This window comes from Aquila chrysaetos, chromosome 15 (genome assembly GCF_900496995.4).
Source record: "Aquila chrysaetos chrysaetos chromosome 15, bAquChr1.4, whole genome shotgun sequence".
NCBI lineage: Eukaryota > Metazoa > Chordata > Aves > Accipitriformes > Accipitridae > Aquila > Aquila chrysaetos.
This window is the reverse complement of record NC_044018.1, coordinates 16769200-16788945: the sequence shown is the minus strand read 5'-3', so window position 1 is coordinate 16788945 and position 19746 is coordinate 16769200. Positions and strand designations below refer to the sequence as shown.

Sequence of the window (19746 nt, the reverse complement as noted above, 5' to 3'; positions counted from 1 at the left end):
CAGCTCCCACCGACCCACTGCTGGAGGTGGAAGCTGGAGACTTTCGGGTTTGGCAGAAATACACCTTCAACCATGGCTCAGATGTCCTCCAAGGTGCCCAGCTTCTAACCTACTGTTTTGTTGAAATGTGCTCCTCTCAGTCTTACCAGGGATGGGAAGGTGGCACAGGGAGGACAGCATTATCCGAGAGACCTTCCCCATTTGGGAGCATCCTTCTGGCAAGGGGAAACTGCCTGGAGGGAAAATCAGCTACTGTACTGCCAGATCAGCCATCTCAGGCTCAGTTTTTAAGTGATAAAAATATTCTTGATACAGCAGAAGACACAAATGGAGTTCTTCTGCAAGCTGAGGAGGGGAAAGAGAGAAGATATGGCCAAATTTCTGCAGAAGGAATCACAATAAACTCAAAAGTCTAATTTATCCAAGTGGTGCACATGAAGATCATACAGAAGGAATGATTCCCAGCAAGATGTGAGTGAAGGCAGAGGTGGTGCACAGCTCTCTAAAGGATGCACACCCTGTTGCCCTTGGTCTGCAGCAGAAGAGGAGTAATGTGGAAGGTCTTGTTACGATTTCAGTAAGAGTGGGCTGACGTCAGACTGGACACTGTATAACCAAGATCAAAGATATCACAATCTGGGTGACAGAAAATCTTCAAGCTTTGTGTCTGTTATGGTGTCATCGGATACCAGGTTTATAATAGCTTGAGGCAATTTGCATTTACTCTGTTTATAACAGTCATAAATGAATTTCTACTAAATATTTTATGATGTAGAATCACAAATAATAATTCACAAATACTATAAATAATATTTCACAATGATTACCAATGAGTTAACCTTTTTCATACAATGAGTGAGAGAAGGCTGAGCTACTACACAGAAAACAGTGCATGTTTTGGGGTGGGAACACTTTTTGGTCTGTTCTGCTTCATCTCTAAAATATGTTAGAAAAAGAGGGAAAAGTGAAAATGTTCAGGGAAGGGAATCTCTGCATTCAGAGAGACTGTAGTGCTTGGGCAAGGTGTGCTTAATAGCTAGAGGGAAAAGAGAGAGAGTTATAGGGACTTCCAAGTGATGCTGATCAGAGAGGAAGGACAGTGTACATTGCCATCACTACTGAAGGAGTCAGGTGACTTTCAAACAGACTGAAGTCACCAAACCCAATTTCTTCCACTTTTGCCTGCAGTGGTGGTACTTTGCGAGCAGACCCATTTATTTGGTTAAGGATAACTGCACTTCCTTTTATCCCAAGGATGCTGTGAGGGTAAATATATTCAAATTCAAAGCCCTGAGCTGAGCCCTGAGCCCTGTTGGGGTGTATTCCTATTTCATCCTGGGACTGACACCTGTGTGGCCACACTGACAGCTGGATTAAGAAACCAATACAGCTGAAAGTCAAAACTAACTGATTTTGGCTAAAAGTTTTGGCAGCTGTGGCCACTGCAGTTATGAAGCCAAGGAAATAATGGAAATATTAAATTCCAAATTATACCTTGTCTTAGAAGTTTGCATAGGGATATCTGATAACTTCGCAGCAAATCATTAGGGTCTTGAGAAAGGTATTTAAATGGAATACAACGTTGAGATGGGGAAAGAACTGTGTTTAGAAATACATACCGGTCAGGCTCCCTAAGGATGTTCCTCGTTTCTTTTTCCTCTCCAATTGCACAATATCAAATACTCCATAATCCCGGCACGCATACAGTGTGCAATAATATACATTCATAATAAGCAGCACTTACAGTGCTGACATCTTCAAAGGTCTCTACCAACCTTAGCTAATTAATCTGTTTCAACACCCCTGTGGGCTAAGTGTAATTATTCTGAAGAAGCTGAAAGAGAGAGGCTAAATGAGTTACTGCGGGCCACAGGCAGCGAGGGACAGTGGAGGGCTGGGAGCACTGCTGCTGGCACCCTCCAACCCCATGCCTTTCCTCTTCATGCCCGTACATGCCACGGACTTTCAAATATATGTAAAACTAACAGAAAGTTAAGCAAAATCCACAGCATTGTTAAGGTTTTTATATGGTACTTATTTGGAACGACCTGCCGTTACTCATAGTTTTGTCTCCTGGGAGCAAGGTGACCCTAAAGTCACATAGAAGACCCTAAAGTGACAATAAAAACTGCTCGATACCATGATTAATATTGCACATGGGAATCAGAACAGTAAGCCTCAGAGTTCAAATCAAACACAAAATCCAGTGTACTGGTTTGGATTTGGTGATTGGATTTACAGTTTGGATTAGATAAGGTTGGAGCCAATTTCCAAAGCTTGCCACAGGGGAGTTTTGCACCATCTCTCTTTCTGGAAGCATCTCCATGCCTCTACTGATTTTTATCTGTTGTGTTTGATGAAAAGTTGGGTTTTGATGCTTCTTAGCCCAAACTTTTTCATTAAAGTAGATATACAAATTCAAGATCATATTCTAAACCTCATGCATTTTTGTTTTGGTGAATTGCTTATTTTAGAAGAAAAGGATATAAGATTTATTATCCATATGTTTTGAACAGAATGTTTGGAATTTCCAATCCTAATGATTTTCCCTAAACTTCCCCTTCATATTTATGTTTAAATAAACATGTCAAAGAACTGCTTTGCACTGACATTTGTCACAACCAAGGATGTATTTTAGAGGGATATTTCTGAACTGCCAGAAGCAAACCTCCTTCTGTAGATCTGCCCTGGTGACCTCAGCAACACAGATGAGATCAACATGCCACGGCTCCAGCGTGTTTTCATTCCCCTGCTTATACATCATCCAGTACTCTGATTTTCAAGGGTGCTTCACGCCTTGCCATCAGTGAGAGTCAAGGGTGCTCAGTTCCTGCAGAAAATAGGCACAAACATACAACAAAAGCATAATTAGCAGATGAGTCATTAATTCTCATTATTCCATGGCAGAATCAGAGCTGTTCCATCAGGGGGTAGCAGGTAGCTCTAACTGACTGTTAGCAATGTAAAAAACATCCATCATAGTCACTTCGCTCCCTCGGGGAAGCATCAAGGAAAGAAAGACGAGGATGCTGGAGCAGATAAGCACTGTAAGGCCCTGATTCTGGAAAACACAGAAATATGGGCATTTCAGTCATGCTGACTTCAGCAGGCGGTGAAAAAAAGAATGGCCTTAGATACTCAGCATCAGCAAAATGCCAATTTATTAAGATAACCAGGCCTAAGGGAAAAAAATAAACACATTTCTTTAACATATTACATGTATAATCTCCTGATGCCTTTTAGTTGTGACTGTGGTCTCACACCAGGCTTATAGTGTCGTAACCCTGTGGGTTTTAATGGAGCTGGTCCTCATTCACTGTGGGTGAGATTGGGGTTAGCCCACAAACTGAGCTCTGTGCCAATACCAGAGCTTTTACATATGGTTTCATAATCAGCTTTTTATTAATTTCTACTTCAAGGTGCCTAGTTTAAAATAAGATGATTTTTCATTTTCTAGCCCGACACATCAAATATCAGAAGGGCAAGAGGTGGTTTTCTGCTTAATGCCTGGTACTGAGAGCCAAGGTCCAGCCCACACGCTGGGTCTGGGCATCTTCAAAGGCTTCCCAAATTTTTAGAAAATATTGTATCAAAAACATTGCTGTTGGTTAGGAGACACATTGACTGTGGCAGATCAAATTAAGCCCTGGTGTTACTTTGGCCCCATCAGTGGATTAATTCCAGGAATTACTTTAATCTGTTACCTTTGCTTTCATTTTCTATTAAATGTTGGTAAAAAAAGATCAATAGGGAAAAAGTGATGCACAGATAAAGTAAACACACAAGCAGAACTAAAAATAACCCGGTGAACTGCTCTTGCTGGACAATATAAATATTCCTTTCAGGTTAAAAATATTTCTTTGAGGATCCGGAGCCCTTAAAAACCAGAATAGATCTCAGACAATGACACTTCCTCACAGCCAAGGGAGTAATGTGTTTTTGCCAGTAAAGGATATGCTCTGCTTTGCAGAGGAAACTCCTGTTGGCTAATTTCGCCATGGAAACTCCAGGCCTCACTATAAAAAGACCAACTTATCTCCTGACAAATATCCTTATGATGGGAATAATAAAAACTAAGAGCGGATGGTGTTAATCCCAGGTAAGGGGGTAACTGTGGGCACAGAGCAGCCGCAGGGGGAGTTTGGCACGGGCTGGTCTGCACGAAAACCAGCGCTGAGCACCCAGCCATCTCCAAGTCAATAACAAAACCCAGGCTAAAACCAGCCTTAGCATCCCTCTGCCCAAATCCCCCATCCCAAAAGCAACTGACACATTTCCCTTCCACTTCTGGAACAAACACAAATTGGCCAGATGTCAGAATAAGCCCCAGAGTTTTCAGCTTCAAAGGTATTTCTGACCCAGAGCTTTCTCACATTGCTCCCTTGGTCGGTGACTCTCCAAGGCTGCTTTGTCTGAGGCGGTGGCAAAGCACTTGTGCAAGGGGACGAGCCGTGCGCTGGAGGTGTTTTGATTTCCTTGACCGGTCCACCGAGACCTTCAGGTGGCTGTTTGCTCCTGGCCCAGCTGCCTGCTTTGATACATCTTTAACACAGACCTTTTCAACTCCCCCAAAGGAGGAAATATAGAAATACATAACATAAATATAATAATATTAATAATAATATTGGTAATATAATAATAAATAATAACACAGAAATATATAACATAAATAATCAAATACTCTTGCTGATGATGGATTAAGAGGACCAATGTGGTCACTAGAATGTTTATTATAAATCCTTTTATAGATTTAATAGTTTCCAGGTTTAATTCTGAGCTCTGTCCCGCTGCCTCTGTCAGACAGAGCAGTATTGAGGCATTGTGGGTGGCAGACTGATGGCTGATGGCTACACACACAGCTAAAAAAGAGCGCAGATAAGGGAAAGGCCAGTCTCAATAATCAGAAAGCAGACAAACTTGTGATAAAAGAGTAGCCAAAAATAACACACTGTCTTTTCCATGTAATCCCAACAACCACAGTGATTTATAGTACACCAAAGGCAGTTTTATACAGGTTTTATCTTTCTTCTCTAGAGGTAGAGAATTTACATTGGAAATAGCCATGATTTTACTTTTCTATCACGCTAGATGCTGCCGCAACATCTCTGGATGACCTGAAGAGTGACACTGCATGGGCTAATTGGTGTCCATCACCCCCCCAGTGAAAGAACAGGCAGCATTTAGGAAGAGGGAGAATGGTAGTCCACAATGTCATGCACTACTAGGCAGAAAGATACATTGTAGCTCTTGTTTTTATATTTCAGAAAATCCAGTAGAAAGGATGTATTTTTCTTCTCTAAATTAAAAAACCCAAACAACCCCAAAGCAAACAAAGCAAATAATTTGCAAGTGTTCAGGAGTGTTGAAAATCATTTTGGAAAGTGCTTTAGGCTAATTTTGTAAACCACAACAGAACTGTAGCGGGTGGAAACATACTTTCATCTTATTTATTTCTCTCCATCTTTAAATGCTGGGTTTGTTAGGATAAGTTACTTTCAAATCTGCTCGGCACGACATATACTTTCTTGGTTATGAAGTGTCTGGCCACACAAGTACAGACACAGACATGCCCGATGTGCTTATGATCTTTCTGTCCCATATTAACATTGGGCCAAATTTGGCTTGGCTTCTCAGCCAAGCTTTTCACCTCCAATGGTGCAAAAATCAACAGGGCTGATTTTCCATACACCTGGGATCACGTTTTTCTGTGCACCTGTAGCAAGATGGGTTAATTCATGCCAAAATTGGGAGGGATGTGCTGTAATTTGCTGTATCCAGCACGAAGGCTGCTGGGCAGATGGTGTGATACGCAGGGTGTAGTACGGGCACTCAAGCTGGCTGAAGCACATGCGGGCTGGCGTCGTCTTTGGAAGATGTTCAGTGAGCAACAGCACAGGTGAAACCCTGCTTCTGGCAGCTTCAGATTTTTAATCCCGTGCCCTCTGACTGCAACCACCTCCCATATCTTCTTCCCATGCCAAAGGACTACAAGTAGGGACCTGTAGTAGGGACTTGTATAGCTTTTAGGTCTCTGCTACTGTATTATTTTGCAACCCAAACTGGCTGGTGGGTTTAGAAGCCCCAGACTTTCCCCTCCTCTCCTGGTCATCTTCCCTGCTTAGAGAATTTCTGGTAACTTCTGGGAATTTCTGGTGACTTCTGCAAGCGACAGAGCGTGTGTGCCGCAGAGATGAGCACCTCCAGAGGGAGCATTCGCCCCGTCTTAAAACACCACCTAAGCAAGGGGAGGATACTCCTTTTGCAATTTTAGCTGGTTAAAAGCAAGCTAAATGCATCCTACCTTAGCTTATAAGTGCCAATGGTTTCACTGGCTTTTCCATGCCAAAGCGTGTAGAATTGGGGGTGAGAAATAGTTCCTTCCATATTGTCAGAAGGTAAAGCAGTTCAGGAGGGACTGCAGATACCTGCATGCATTAACAGATGAGTGACAAGAGTGCAGTCCCTGCTCACCAGTGACAGATTTCTCACTGTATAACATATGAATTGAGTTTTGAGCAGTAACCGAGTCCTGAGGTGGAGTGTGAAACACTTGCTATTTTGTTGTGTTGTGTAGCTGCTGAAGCACATACAGACTTGAGAACATTTGCAGGTCCAAGAGGCAGAGGAGTCCCTCCACAGGGGGTGTGGAGTGCTCTGTACCAATTCTTGGCATTTTGGGGTGAGCTGCAGCTGGGCTGCAGACAGCCAGAGACCTGGGAGGTTACCAACAGGAGGGGCAGAGCAGTTCTGCAATATGTAAAAGTAATTCCTCCGCAACTGGCACTTGTCTATATGTGGCACTTACTTAGTCCCTCATACCAGTGACCCACTGTTAAATTTATAATGATGTCTTCCCGTGCCATAAAACATGACCTCCAGCTTCTCACTTTAGACTGAATTCTGTTCCGGGCATTTTGTACTTTATAGAAAAATGTGATTTGTTACACCTTATTTCACAGTTTGGTCTCCAGTAAAAATATTGTTGATTTTGTTTCTTTATTTTTGTATGTTTATTTATGGGGAAAAAAGGAAGACAAGACCCCGTCTGAGTTCTTCTGCAGTATGAAACCTTATTTAATAAGTAGTAGAAAGCAGGTGAGTTGGGATTCTGCAACTGTCTCTTCAGCAAATTAGATTTAACTAGTGTAATGGCAGGGGCATTCACTTCCAAACGAGGAGAAAGTTCAGTGTTATTCAGTGAATCATCCTTTGCTTTTCAATAATTGGGATCATGTGTCCAGCAGAACAAAAAACCCCAAGTTTTTATAGATTTTCCCAAAGTCATAAGGAAATTGTGCTATGCTGTTAAACGTAACAGGGAAAATGTAAGCCTTTTGGAGTGTTTTGTTATAAAAAAAGAGAAGAAACTTAAAAACCTGAAGACCCACAAATTTGGTGGTACAAAACTAGCTCAACATCACTGAACTGATTGATTAAACAAGAAAGACAGAATATCCAAAGGAAGCCTTTTCCGATGTAGCATTTACATCTCTGCTCAACATTCACTTCTTCAGGGATGTCCACAAAGTGTGAGTCCATTTTAACTGTCAAACAGGTAAGAAACAAATGTGTAAAACTGTCTGGAAGTACATAGCCTAAAACCGAGTAGTTGTGAGACCTTCTGGTCTTCCTTAACTTTGTTCCTTCCCTGTTGTCTGTCACCTCTTTGGCTCAGGCAAGAAGTTACCTGGGAGAGGAGGGGGAGAAGGGAATGACCAAACCCAAAGATGTCTCAGGCTACAGAGCAAGGAGGAATAGTTGTGGGGCTGGGGTCAGCACTAAGAGCTCTAGCTCCCACAGGGGCAGAGGAGGGGTGGGACGGCATGGGGGGTCCCCGTCACGTGTAGCTTCTACAGAAAAGGAGTGGGGCAGTGGCGGGATCTCTCTTCTCTCTCAGGGGGAGCCTGTGAGCCCCAGGTCTCCCCCTCTAAGAAGGGCAGACCCACAACATGCCTTGCTGGGCTCAGTGACACTGCAGCACGCTCAGGAGCCCCTGGCACACAACTCCCCTCTTTGCCAGACCGCAGCCTTTACTAGGAGACTTTCATGTGAGAGGTGGGGACCTGCGCAGGGCAGCATCACATCTCTTGTAAGAGCTCCACGAATCTCTTCGGGAAAAATGCATTAAAACCTCCCCAGGGTGCAGCCACAGAAACAATAGCACCCCTTCCCTTCCTTTTCCCATAATCTGCCCATCCATCGTCCTTCCTTGGTATCATAAAAGAAGATAGGCCTTATGGCTTCTGATCATGTTTTATAGTTTAATAGGAAGTAATATCCTTCTTCTAACACAACCTGTTATAGCAGGCTTGTTCAAAAATACCAACTCCAGAAATGTTCTACAGAAATTATTATAAAAATTCTTTGGCTTCTTCAATTAGTTTTTAAAGAAAACCTGAAGTTCTGGTGCAGTGGGCACTTCCAGAGAATTTTGGAAAAAAAATTAAAATCATGATCTTGCAACTGAAAGTCAAAATGTTCACAGACATTCACAGAAGCCTCAGTTCTCCTTCCACGAATGGTGTGATTTCTCTGAACTTGGGTGGAAGCAGGCATGATAGTCCTTATAGCAGGGTTGGGCTGGGAACTACATAATTTAGGAAATTTAGTTAATTAACTTATGTTTTTGTAGAAACTGGTTCTGATCATGTTGACATTATTTTTAAATCCCATTCAAATGCATTAGAAAATACTGACTTCCCTGCAGATTGACCACTTGTCCACTACATGGACAACATGTGAGTAAATTATAACCTACTTTCCCATCAACCTAGCTTACTTCTTTCTCGTCCATGCTGCATGCACCAATTTTCAAAACAAAGTGAATAAACTAGCATAAGCATTTAAGTGTGTTTCCACTGATTCCCATACTCAAATTAAACATGCAAATGAAAACATTAAAAGGAATGACTTATTCATGTTCTTAGGCAAAGCATACATATTAAATTAATGTACGTGTATCAAAGAAGGCACTAAGTGCTGACTCGGAAAGCCTTGTGTAGGAAACTGTACTACAAACTGTTCATTTAATATTTTTTATTGCTTAATATGAAACTTCGGAAGACTGACTGTATTGATTCTATCTTAAATATTTGACAATATATACTCATTTAGAGCAACCTCCTCATTTCCAAATATATATTTAATGAAGCACATGCCATTTTAGGTAGACATTTAAAGTATAAGTTTCATCTCTTTAACATTTTAAAAGTATATGTCACATTAACAACCATACAGGGGAACAACTTCTTTGATGTAGCATGTCAGATGGGAAGTTATCAGTAACACAAAGCAGCTACAGAGGATTGCATATGCAAAGCTTCAGAAATACAGAAAAAAAAAATTTAAGAATGACAGAGATTGGTTTTAATTTGTACCTTTTCTTTGAATCTTGTTTTTATTTGTTTGCTGCTCTGGTAGGAATAATATGTACGTGCATTTTTAGATCTCTTTATGCTACAAGAGAAGACTGGGGGAAAAAATCAGCCAGCGATGTTTTTTGTGAAGTGACTTCTTCTGTCTGCTAAAGTGGTGAAGGCTTAAGTGATCTGCAGTTCAAGCCTCAAAGTTCCTAGCAAGAAAAGGCGAAAGCATGTCAAGCTAACAAAACCAACAAATAGCTCAAGGACAGAGCTAGGAAGGATGGTTTCAGCACATTCATTTACTGGAAAGCTTTCACAGGAGGAAAATTGTCTTTAGTGGCTGAACTGCATTTGTATCAAAGTGCTGGGGTTAAGGCTGGAACAGACTCAAGTTATGTCACCCTAGGTTAATACGTAGGAAACGCAAAATGGAATAAGTGAGGAAAAAGGTGAAAACCAGCATAGCCGAGATAGGAATCTGCAAAGCAAGGAGAAAACACAAAGTTATATTCACAAGATGGGTGGCCAGGTAAGCAAAAGGCAGTGGAACAACTTCGCTTGCTAGGGAATTGAGAGAGGTCGGGGCGCAAGAGCTGACTGCTTGGACACTGTGTAATGAGCCCGTGCAGTGAGATGTAGGAGCAAAATCTTCTGGTGTAGGACCTACAACCAGGCATTTACAAGGCTGACAGAAACGTGGTGGGGTGTCCCTTCTGACTGGAGTACAGGCATTGAGAGGAAGGCATTATTCAGGACAGACGGACATAGAGGTAGGGGTGACAGAGAAGCACTGTACACTACTGATGTGGTAGCGTGTAAAGAAGCAGAAGCATGATACGATAAAATTAATCAAGGTCCATTGCCTTCTTGAAAAGCATTGTAAAACTACATGCTATTACAGCAGTAGCATAGATCCACTAAAGATCCTCTAGATAAAATCTGACTGTGGCTATGGAACAGTAGAATAGTATTAGAGAGTCAACAGGACCTGTGGGAGACCTCCTGTTCCTAGAGATAGATCAGAGCAGAATGATATCAATAATAAAACTGAGGCTATGGGTGATGACAGAGCTCAAATGTTCCTGAATCTGGACTGCTGACAGACCTTTTTTTCAACAAGATATTTGTTGATCCTGCAGGAGGTAGCGCTAATTTAGACATAGTGAGGATGTTACAGAAGAAGTGGCTATAGAAAATAGTCCCGATCAAGCAGATCATAGAGGATTTTGATTAAAGTGAATGGAAAGATAAACAAATCTGCATTTTTCTGGGTTCTCATGTTTGGCTTTTTTTAATCTGAAAGCAGTGAAGTCAGCTGAACTGAGGAACTTGGGGACTTGACTGCAAAGGAGATTCCTGAAGTCAAAGATATGTAATTGAGTCTGCATTTCGGGAAGGAGAAAAAACTCATGGAGAAGAACTCCAGACCCAACTGATGACAACCCACCTTGAAAAAGATACGAGTAGTAGGCAAAGGCCCCGCAAGAAACGGAAAAAAGGGGCTGACTAGCATGGAAAATTGCATCTTGCAGGTCAGAAAGTGTGGGGAGAAAGTGAGATCTGCCAAAAGCTGGGCTGTGTTAGACATTGCAAAGGAAATTAAAAACACTTTGTAAAATGTTCTTTAACCATATAAACAAATAGAGAGCAAAAAAGAGGAATTTGAGGCTGCTATGCAGTAAAGAGTGGGGGTGGGGGTTAAAGATAACCTAAGCATGGGCCAAAAACTAAATTAAAACTTTGCTTCAGTTTTTAGTAAGCTTGGTGACATGTGGGGCAAAGACAGCATGACCCATGGGAATGAGAGAGCATCTGGAGCAGAAACAAAAATCTAAGGGCTTAATATTTTCAGACAAAGGTAGCAGTCACATCTTTACCTAAAACCCTGAAAGTACCAAGACAGGAACCCACGAAAACATAAATTGCTATGTTAACTCAGGAATGGATGCTGGGAGAAGAAAAAGAGGAGCTTCATATTCTAGGAAGCATGAAAATTTTGATCTAGCTAAATACCAACTGTTAGTTTGATTTCAACAGTCAGCAGCAGTAGATGAAAGAGAGTATAGTTTAGCACAGCTTAATCCAAGGTAGGTCACACAATACTACCCTGCCATGTTTCTCTGATAAGCTTAACTGATGCTTAGCAGGGAAAATGTCCAATTTTTTTCTCATTTTCAGTAAAGTATTTCATATGATGTTACTTTAGAAACAACTACTACTATGAGGAACATATCCAAGGCAGGTGAAGAATTGGCTAAAATGGAAACGGTAGCTAAATAAATTACCGGGGTAGAAGACAACTATCTAGGGAGCTACTAAAAAGCTGATCTTGGAATCAACTTACTATTTTTATTAGTGAGCTTGACATAAGAAGCATGCCAATGCTAATGACATTTGTCACTTACAAAGACAGAAGAATGAGAATACAGTTCTGAAAAACCTGAAGGGCTTTGAGAATTACAAGAATAAGAAAAGGATGGACTTTTAAGGACAGGGTCATGCATTAATTTTTTTTTTTTGGTTTTGCTATAAGCTTGGAATTAATCTGTTGACAGGCAAAAGACCTGAGAGGATTAGCTGACCACTGGTACCTTTAAGTATGGTGAAGAAAAAGGTAAACTTGGTGTTTGCCACCTTAGGTTTCCTTTACAGTCAGTGCAAATAACTAGGACACCGTGCATGACCTGTGTATGGGACTTAACTTAACTTAGACAACAAAGGTTGAATGTCTGAAGTTAGGTTAGATGAACCTTCCTGAGAAATATTTTGCGTGAAAGCCCTTCTTTAAGCTGTATTTCGTCCTGTGTGGTGCTGCTGACTTTTGCTTGAAGCAGTTCATGGGAGGTAAGCAAGGCTATAGAAGTCAGACACTTAAAGTTTCAATTATTTTTGAAAGGACCGAGTGTCTCAACCCTGTCTTTGAAACGCTTTTGCAGCCTGCCTTTTGAAACTGGTGGTGGTGGTGAGCTCAGCCCCAGCAAAGTGTTGCTGTGGGTGGAGGCCTTCCTACAATAATGCTTACTAGGTAAGTATGATTGCACTGATTCATGCCATGAATAGCTGCCGAATGTTCTGCAAACTTAGAGTTACATCACAAGAAGTCCCAAGGTTTGGGGTCATATTTTTATGCAATCAGTGACCCCTACTGATGGCTGGATTGCAAAGATGAAAGTGCTGGACTCAGCTGGAAGTCCAAGGAGTTGCATTGGACACACAGCACAGAGGCTCTCAGATATGTCCCAGGCAGTTGTCTCCGGAGGTATCAGTCCTGCCTCCGAGCTGACATGCAGAAACGCAACACAAGACTGTGACTTACCAATAACTGCTGGGCATTACTGATGGCTGAAGTTAAGCCTAAATTTGCTATTTGCTATTTTGTTGACTTTTTAATTTTCCGCTCAGACGTGTGTATAACACCGACGCAAAATTCCAGCAAAACTGTCTTTCTGCTCTCAGTTTTGTTTTATTTTTCTACTTTGTGCATTTGTCACCCAAGCCCAAGCTGTTGCTAGGAGACAAAATGTGTTTCAGTAGCATCACCCAATTACCCATGGCTGTAGTTCCCATATTCATTTAGAAAGCTGAAGTGAAATATTATTTTCCTGTGCCTGCCGTGATTAGCAGGGGTTATCCATCTGCCTGTTAGAAGTGAGTATAAACACACACTTACGCATGCTGTACAGGCCTTTGTGCTGTACAGGTCTTCACGGTTCATGCTCAGGTATGGAAACAGTGACTACCCTTGCCATTAGGGTCATTTCTGTTGATAGAAGAGGGTGAAAATAACTCCAGAGCATGAAAAAAGAGGTTCTTTATTTTGCATCCTCTTTCCCTTGGTTTATTGCTTTTTCCTAAGAAAACCAAGGGAAAGAGGATGCAAAATGGGGGTGCCACCAGCCTTCCTCATCCCCATGCAATAGGGCCCACTGGGTGCTGGGAGGTCAGTTCGGGTTGCAGGAAAAAGTGGGGTGCATCACCCTCCTCTGCCATCAGCAAAGATTTGGGAGCTACCCAGAGGAAAAGTCTGGGCACTATTGCACAAAAAATTTAGTTTCCAGGAGTAGGTTTATGCATGAGGAGCAAATCCCCAGGACCCTCCGATGGAAAGCAATAATTTGCTGACTGCAAGTCAGCCATAGCTACTAGACTGCAAAGATGGAAAAACTGTTCAGCATATACCACAGAGTCCTGGGAAATAAAGTCATCCTGGACCAAATCCCCCGGCACGGTGAAAATCCCTTGTAAAGACACCTTTGAGAAGAGTTTGGATTTCCATTGCGGTGATATGGTTTTCTCTCCGAGCACCTGCCTACGTGATTAGGTGATAAATTCTGCCTTATGATCACTCATCAGGCCAAGTAAGACCAACAGGGGCAATTAAATGCTGGAGGAAAAGACAAGGATCACTAATCAACTTGCAAATCATCTAATCAAACTGTGCTGTTCACATCCCACTGTTCCAGTGGATTTATAACTATAATTATCCTATTTTAATTTTTTTCCCAATCAATTTTACATGAGTATTTATTTTTGTGCACTAAACATATTGTCCTCCATAGACTCGAGGAGTTTTTTATAGTCATGCTTCTTAAACAGCCACCTTGCATGGCAACTCTTAACCTTGACACATACACAGAGACAAAAAACATTTCTAGGGTATTGATCTTGGCTAAAGTGCAGCATTTTATGGTGTATATATATGTTTTGCTTATATGTATTTTACTTTTCATTAGGGATTTTGTAAAAAATCTGAATATTAGTAGATGATTTAGCTGTACTATAAAAGATTGCAGATTAAAAGATACACTATAAAAGACTGCATACATTTTTTAGAATGGTTTGATTCTCAGAACAACTAAAATCCTCACATTTTCAGCGGTTTAGTTAGACCCTGTTGTGAGCTTTGGCTTTTCACATCAGCTAGACCTAATATATTACATAATGCAAGAAGAGTGTTAATGAGAAGGAGACTGTTAGCATATACTTAGGTTACCTAATATTTTACATTTTAAAGGTTTTTAAAGGAACTTTTGGAAGAGCTCTTTCTTTTCCATATGGGACACCTCCAACAGCAGTCCAGCAGTTAATATGAGGTCTCTCTAAGACTTCTGAAAAATCTCTTTCGACCTGGCAACGTTGAAAAAAGCCAAGGATTCTTTCCTTTTTTGTGTTCCCCAGGTCAGAGCCCCTCCATGTCTCAGGAGATGTGGTTTCAGGTGGATCCTGCTAGGTGGAACAGAAAAAGTGTAGCCCCTTCCTTGTCACTTCCACTCCCCAAATGTAGAGAGCATATTGGAAAGGCACTGCAGCAAAAGCCAGGCAGCTATAGGTTCAGGCATATATATCTGCTAACTGGCTTTAATAGCATCATGCCTTAATGACTTTCGATAGGATCTTGCAGATTACATGAGCTGTTGAATCCTGGCATGAGTTTTGTTAGGTAAGCACTGAAATTCTTGGCAAGAAATTCAGAAGCTTCACAGTCAAAAAAGGGGACAGAAGCCACTGAGTTAATGAATTATCCACGTAGGAAAATGTAGTCCTATTCATTGAACTGAGCCAATGTGCTACAGACAAAAATAAAATGAAACAATTATTTCTATATGTAAAACTCATCCAAAACAATATTAATGACAGAATGGTTATCAGGATTGCATGGTGTGTAAAGCCAAGGAAAATTTTAGTCGTTCTAATCACAAAGATTTGGAGCAAAGAAAGGGATCTATTTTCCACAGCTATAAATGAATCTTCACCTTTATGCTGTACTATTCAACCTGCTATGACAAATCCCACCATGAAAACCCTTTTATTGACCTAAGAATTTCAGTCCCCAGCCATAGCTTTCTCCATTGCAGTAAGAAGCAAAGCAGGGCTCATCACAGCAAATATATGACACTCAGGAAATTAGAGAGCTTTAGTAAAAAGAAAATAAATCCCACCTTTTAAATCAAGAAGCTTTTGTGACCATTTATGTTTTCCATATGTGGTGATACTGTATGCTGAGCCAAGAACATCCTTACATCCGCAGTCTTAAAGCTTAGAGGTAGCTGTAACATATCAAGCACAGCTCCGTGTTGCTACTGGAATAAAAGACTTCACCAAGCTGCCAAGAATAAAAATAAAACAAGCCCCCTCTCTAAAATGTATTCCTATATTTCAAATGGTAGCAAAAGATGACAAATAGCTGGCAAAAGCAGCAATTCATTGGATCAATAGATAAACTACCCAAATTCCAGAAGAAGCCTTGAGAATGCCATTATTGAAAAATAAAGCACAGCCACCGAGGCAGCTCCTGCAGTCAATCATACCACACATTTAAGGCAATTCTGCTCCTGCTGGGTTCAGGGAAAGTTGACCAGAAAGAAAAAAATCCCTGCAAGACGTACAAAAGAGCAGCCTCTGCAAGCCCGGCTTCAGGGCTTGACTGGGGGTTAATCCAGATCAGTGCTAGTGGACCAGAACTTTCTGGCTGGGCTCCTCTGTTGCAGTTTTACAAGCAGTAAATTCAGAAATATTAAATAAATGTGGAGGCTGCGTAGCCCATAGCTTCCTATCTGACTCACGGCCAGTGCAGTTCCCTGCTCCATGGGATTTATTGTGTCTGGACCCAGCCGTCAGCAGAGGCTGAATATATATGGGAGACAGGCACAGGCCTGGAGGAGAGCAGTGTTCAGGACTGTGCCAGGCAAACCTCCCCCCGGGACCCCCCGGGGCTGGCTGTTGGGGTGCTGGGCACGCTTGTCCCGGTGCTTACTGGCAGCTAAATCACACCGAGCTCCCAGATTTATAACAGGATTATTAAATCTGCTCAAACAGTAACAGTTGGTAATTCTGGCCAGATGTGAGAGTAATACCCTTTGTTTCTCTTTATGAGTCCTGCTTGGAATGAAGTCCTCCAAATCTACTTAGTTTGGCAAAGGTTTTTTCCCTGCAAGAATGACCGTGGCCCCTCCTTGATGATTGCCTCAAGAAAACTATGTGTAAACTGGAAACCATCAAAAATCCTAAAGCTTCCAAACTTGTAAAGCAAATCAGTAAAATCAGAAGAAGTGGAAATCCCAGACTGATAAAAAGTCTGAGAAGTCAAATACATTAAAGAAGTGGCTGCTTATAGCTCAGCGTTGAAGCAGCAGATACAATCTCACAGTATTTAAAATGTGTGATGAATTATCTACTGTCAGTCTCTGTAGTACAATCCAGATAAATCAATGATATGTTTAATGGGAGACTGGTGTGAAAGCAATATTGGGATTCAAATAACGAAAAAAAATCAAGATGACAGTAGAGGATTACATTTCCATTCATACTTCATCCATCAAGGACTGGGATAGCTACCTGCACTCCAGTAGGCCCCTGAGCTATTTATATACTAGGAAGCTGAAATAAGTGAACCCTTAGAAACAGAAAATTTGAAGCCCTTATTCCTACAGAAAGGTCTTTGTTAAGGAAAAGCCATAAGATTTTCCAGAATTGGCATGTAAAGCTGTACATACACCTCAAAAGAATTTAAAAACATTTTGTCAAATGCAGGTAACACATTATCTAAGGACAACGAGCTAAACAGTGTGTTTTGAAGACAGTGGCATTGCATCAGTTAGGAATTCAGCCCAATTTTATTATCTGGACACATGACAAATGATTCATTACTGTAGCCATTAGCTTAGGGGCTCAATTAATAAATATTTATGCATCTGTTTCTGCTATATATGGTTTATCAGCAGAACTTCAGTGGGTATGAATGATATCATTTAAAATCAATATATATTTAATGGTCTATTCAAGGATAAATTAACTTGTATAATGCAATGTATGATATTAATGTGATTCCATGATTTTTTTACTGGGAGGCATCCAGATACATACATTTATTGGAAGTACAAGAATTTAGTTGTTAGATGGTTTAACTGCCACAGATTAAAAAGCAGAATTATTACGCAAAGCTTTGAAGAATGCGTTAGTACTTTGTGATCTCTTAGGTGTACAATCTGAGATGGAAGAAGTTTATTTCTAAAAACAGTATGCCATAAGCATCTTTATTTGTATTGCTTGGAAGTAACACGATGTCATTTTATACTGAGGAATGTGTTAGAAGACCTCAACCTGCATCTCTTGCAGGTGCAGCTCCCATCTCCAGGAGAGGTTCTCTTTTGAGAATAACCCCCAAAAGGCAGTGTCCTGGGCTCTCTCTGAGGAGGTGACTCTCAGAAAGAAGGACATGGCCTTTTCCATTCCAGTCAGCTAAGATGCTGGAAAAGACTTTAGCAAGAGCTGGAAAGGAACTGTACCCTGTTCTAAGCCATCTGGTTTGTTTGCCGTCCTTACCACCTGAATCAACCAAAAAGGAAGCTGTGAAGAGAAGAACTGAAGCTCTCCTCCTGATGCAAATCTTACGCATCTTCTCCAAACACTACTTCTGCCCACCATTCAATATTCCCCAGCTGAGATGCTGGAATCTTGCCTTAATGAGGCAGCACAATTTTCTACCTAATTCACTATCTCACCATAATACAAAGGTGACTGTCTACAAACTGGATCCACGTGAGATGACGCAGCTCCATGAGCAGTAACTGTAGGAACTGTTGTGTGCACATGGCTTCGTCACTCCCATCAATATTTTAGCAGGATATGTGTTTCTACATAGTGCTAAAATGCTGACGTCATAGGTTCCACCACTGCTATTAGTCCTGGGGCTACACCTTTTTTCCAGCATGAGGAGAATGATTTATGCATCTTATTTTGCTTGTAGGAGTGAAACTATATAGACACTTCTTTACTGCTTCCCATTCTCTGAATTAGGTTTTTTTTTTCTTTTTTCTATTTTTTTTTTTTTTTTTTTAAGGCAAGCCCTCTGATCTCTATTAAGCTTTTGCTTCAAGAATGTCATCACCAGACTTCCCATAGCTGTTATTTATAAAGGACCAGAAAACACCGGTTGTATTGACGGTTCTGCAGCAGCTGATGGCCAACAGCCAGCCTTGCAGCTCCGCTCCAGGGCTGGGCACAGCTGCAGGACTTGTGCAAACCAGGGCTACAATTGAAAGCTTTGAAAACTCCGTTGCGTTGTTTGTATTTGTTTCACCATATTTACTTGTTTCTAATTTGGCAATCAAGCATATAAATGTGTAGAAGTATAAACTGTACTGGAAGGCAATCTGTGTTAAACAAGGCAACATAATGATACCAGCCTCGGTGCAATACAACAGCCAAACCACACTTCTGTCACGGCATAGAAAGCTTCCTAGTTGTTTTTTCCTGAGAGGCATTGAAAAGTGGTTTAAAAGTGTACACTGTCTATCCATACCGATGCTTTAGAAACTGTAATATGCAAAGAAAAACTACCAGTGTAGGGGATGGGAAGGGACAGGTTTGACAGCAGTCACTGCAGCAAGGCAGATGCAGAGATACAGCAGTAATACCTGTGCTGTAGCAAACCTCCACAAAACCCCGGCCTCCTCTAGCCAGCATTAAGGGTGCTTAGAAAAGGAAATGGGAGCAGATATGAAAATCTTTTCCACTTTCTCAGACAGGGAACTGAGAAATATATTATTTTTTAAACTATCAGATGCCCTTCAGTATAAGCATGAAGGCATGCAATTATGGAAATATGGATATATTGTTTCAGCAGCTCCTGTCACTTTGGGAGCAAGGCATGTTTATCACGCTGCCCACTTTAGGTATCTAACCCAAATATGATCCAAGTGATTGAAATTAGGAGCTTGACTTTATTATCAATGTTCCTGATAAGCTGAAATGACAGGACTGGGGTGCACTTTCTGAATGAGGGTGCTATTGGCAACACCAAGAGCCTACACCCCAGAAACGCAAGTACAAGTGAATTTGGAAGCAGCCATATCAGTGAGATCCTAAATACACCCGACACCTGAATGCAGCTGGCCAGATGGTTTCCTGCCTCAGCAGCCTCCTGCCATCCATGCCAGAGTGTGCCATCAAGTTCTCCGGACGCTGGTGGCTGTCAGCACTGCTTCTTAGCCACGCATGGCTTTTCCATGCAGCAATACCCAGGAAAAGAAGGCGAGAGATAAGAGGAAATAGGAAACTTTGCAAAGGGTTGTCAGCTGTTCCCAAAGGGTCCTATAGTGAAAATCCTGAGAGTTAAGAAATTGTCTCCTTCAGGTGCTTCAATTTGTGTCTTTGGGGTTAAAAGGCTACTGACCAGAGCGACCAGCAGAGAAAAGGAGTGAACACCCTTCTCTGGGGAGGGCACGGAAAGTGAACGGGAAAAAGGGCCCCATTTGGCATACGCATGCCACAAACGACCGGTTCCTGCCCGATTGCTGTGTACTGACCACAGCGACTGCACTTCTAATGAACCTCACACTCTCCTGACGGTAAGCATCCCAGACAGAAAGAAAGTGACAGACCC

General features: G+C 41.5%; 1 long non-coding RNA gene across 1 annotated transcript; it reads right to left on the bottom strand.

Annotated features, from left to right (window-relative positions):
- Window positions 1-495: 495 nt before the first annotated feature.
- LOC115350801 lies at window positions 496-15378 on the bottom strand. The gene is made up of 3 exons (XR_003926623.1): window positions 15302-15378; window positions 2669-2830; window positions 496-606 (listed from the first exon to the last, which is right to left on the bottom strand). It is a non-coding gene; the product is annotated as an uncharacterized LOC115350801 (long non-coding RNA).
- Window positions 15379-19746: the final 4368 nt, after the last annotated feature.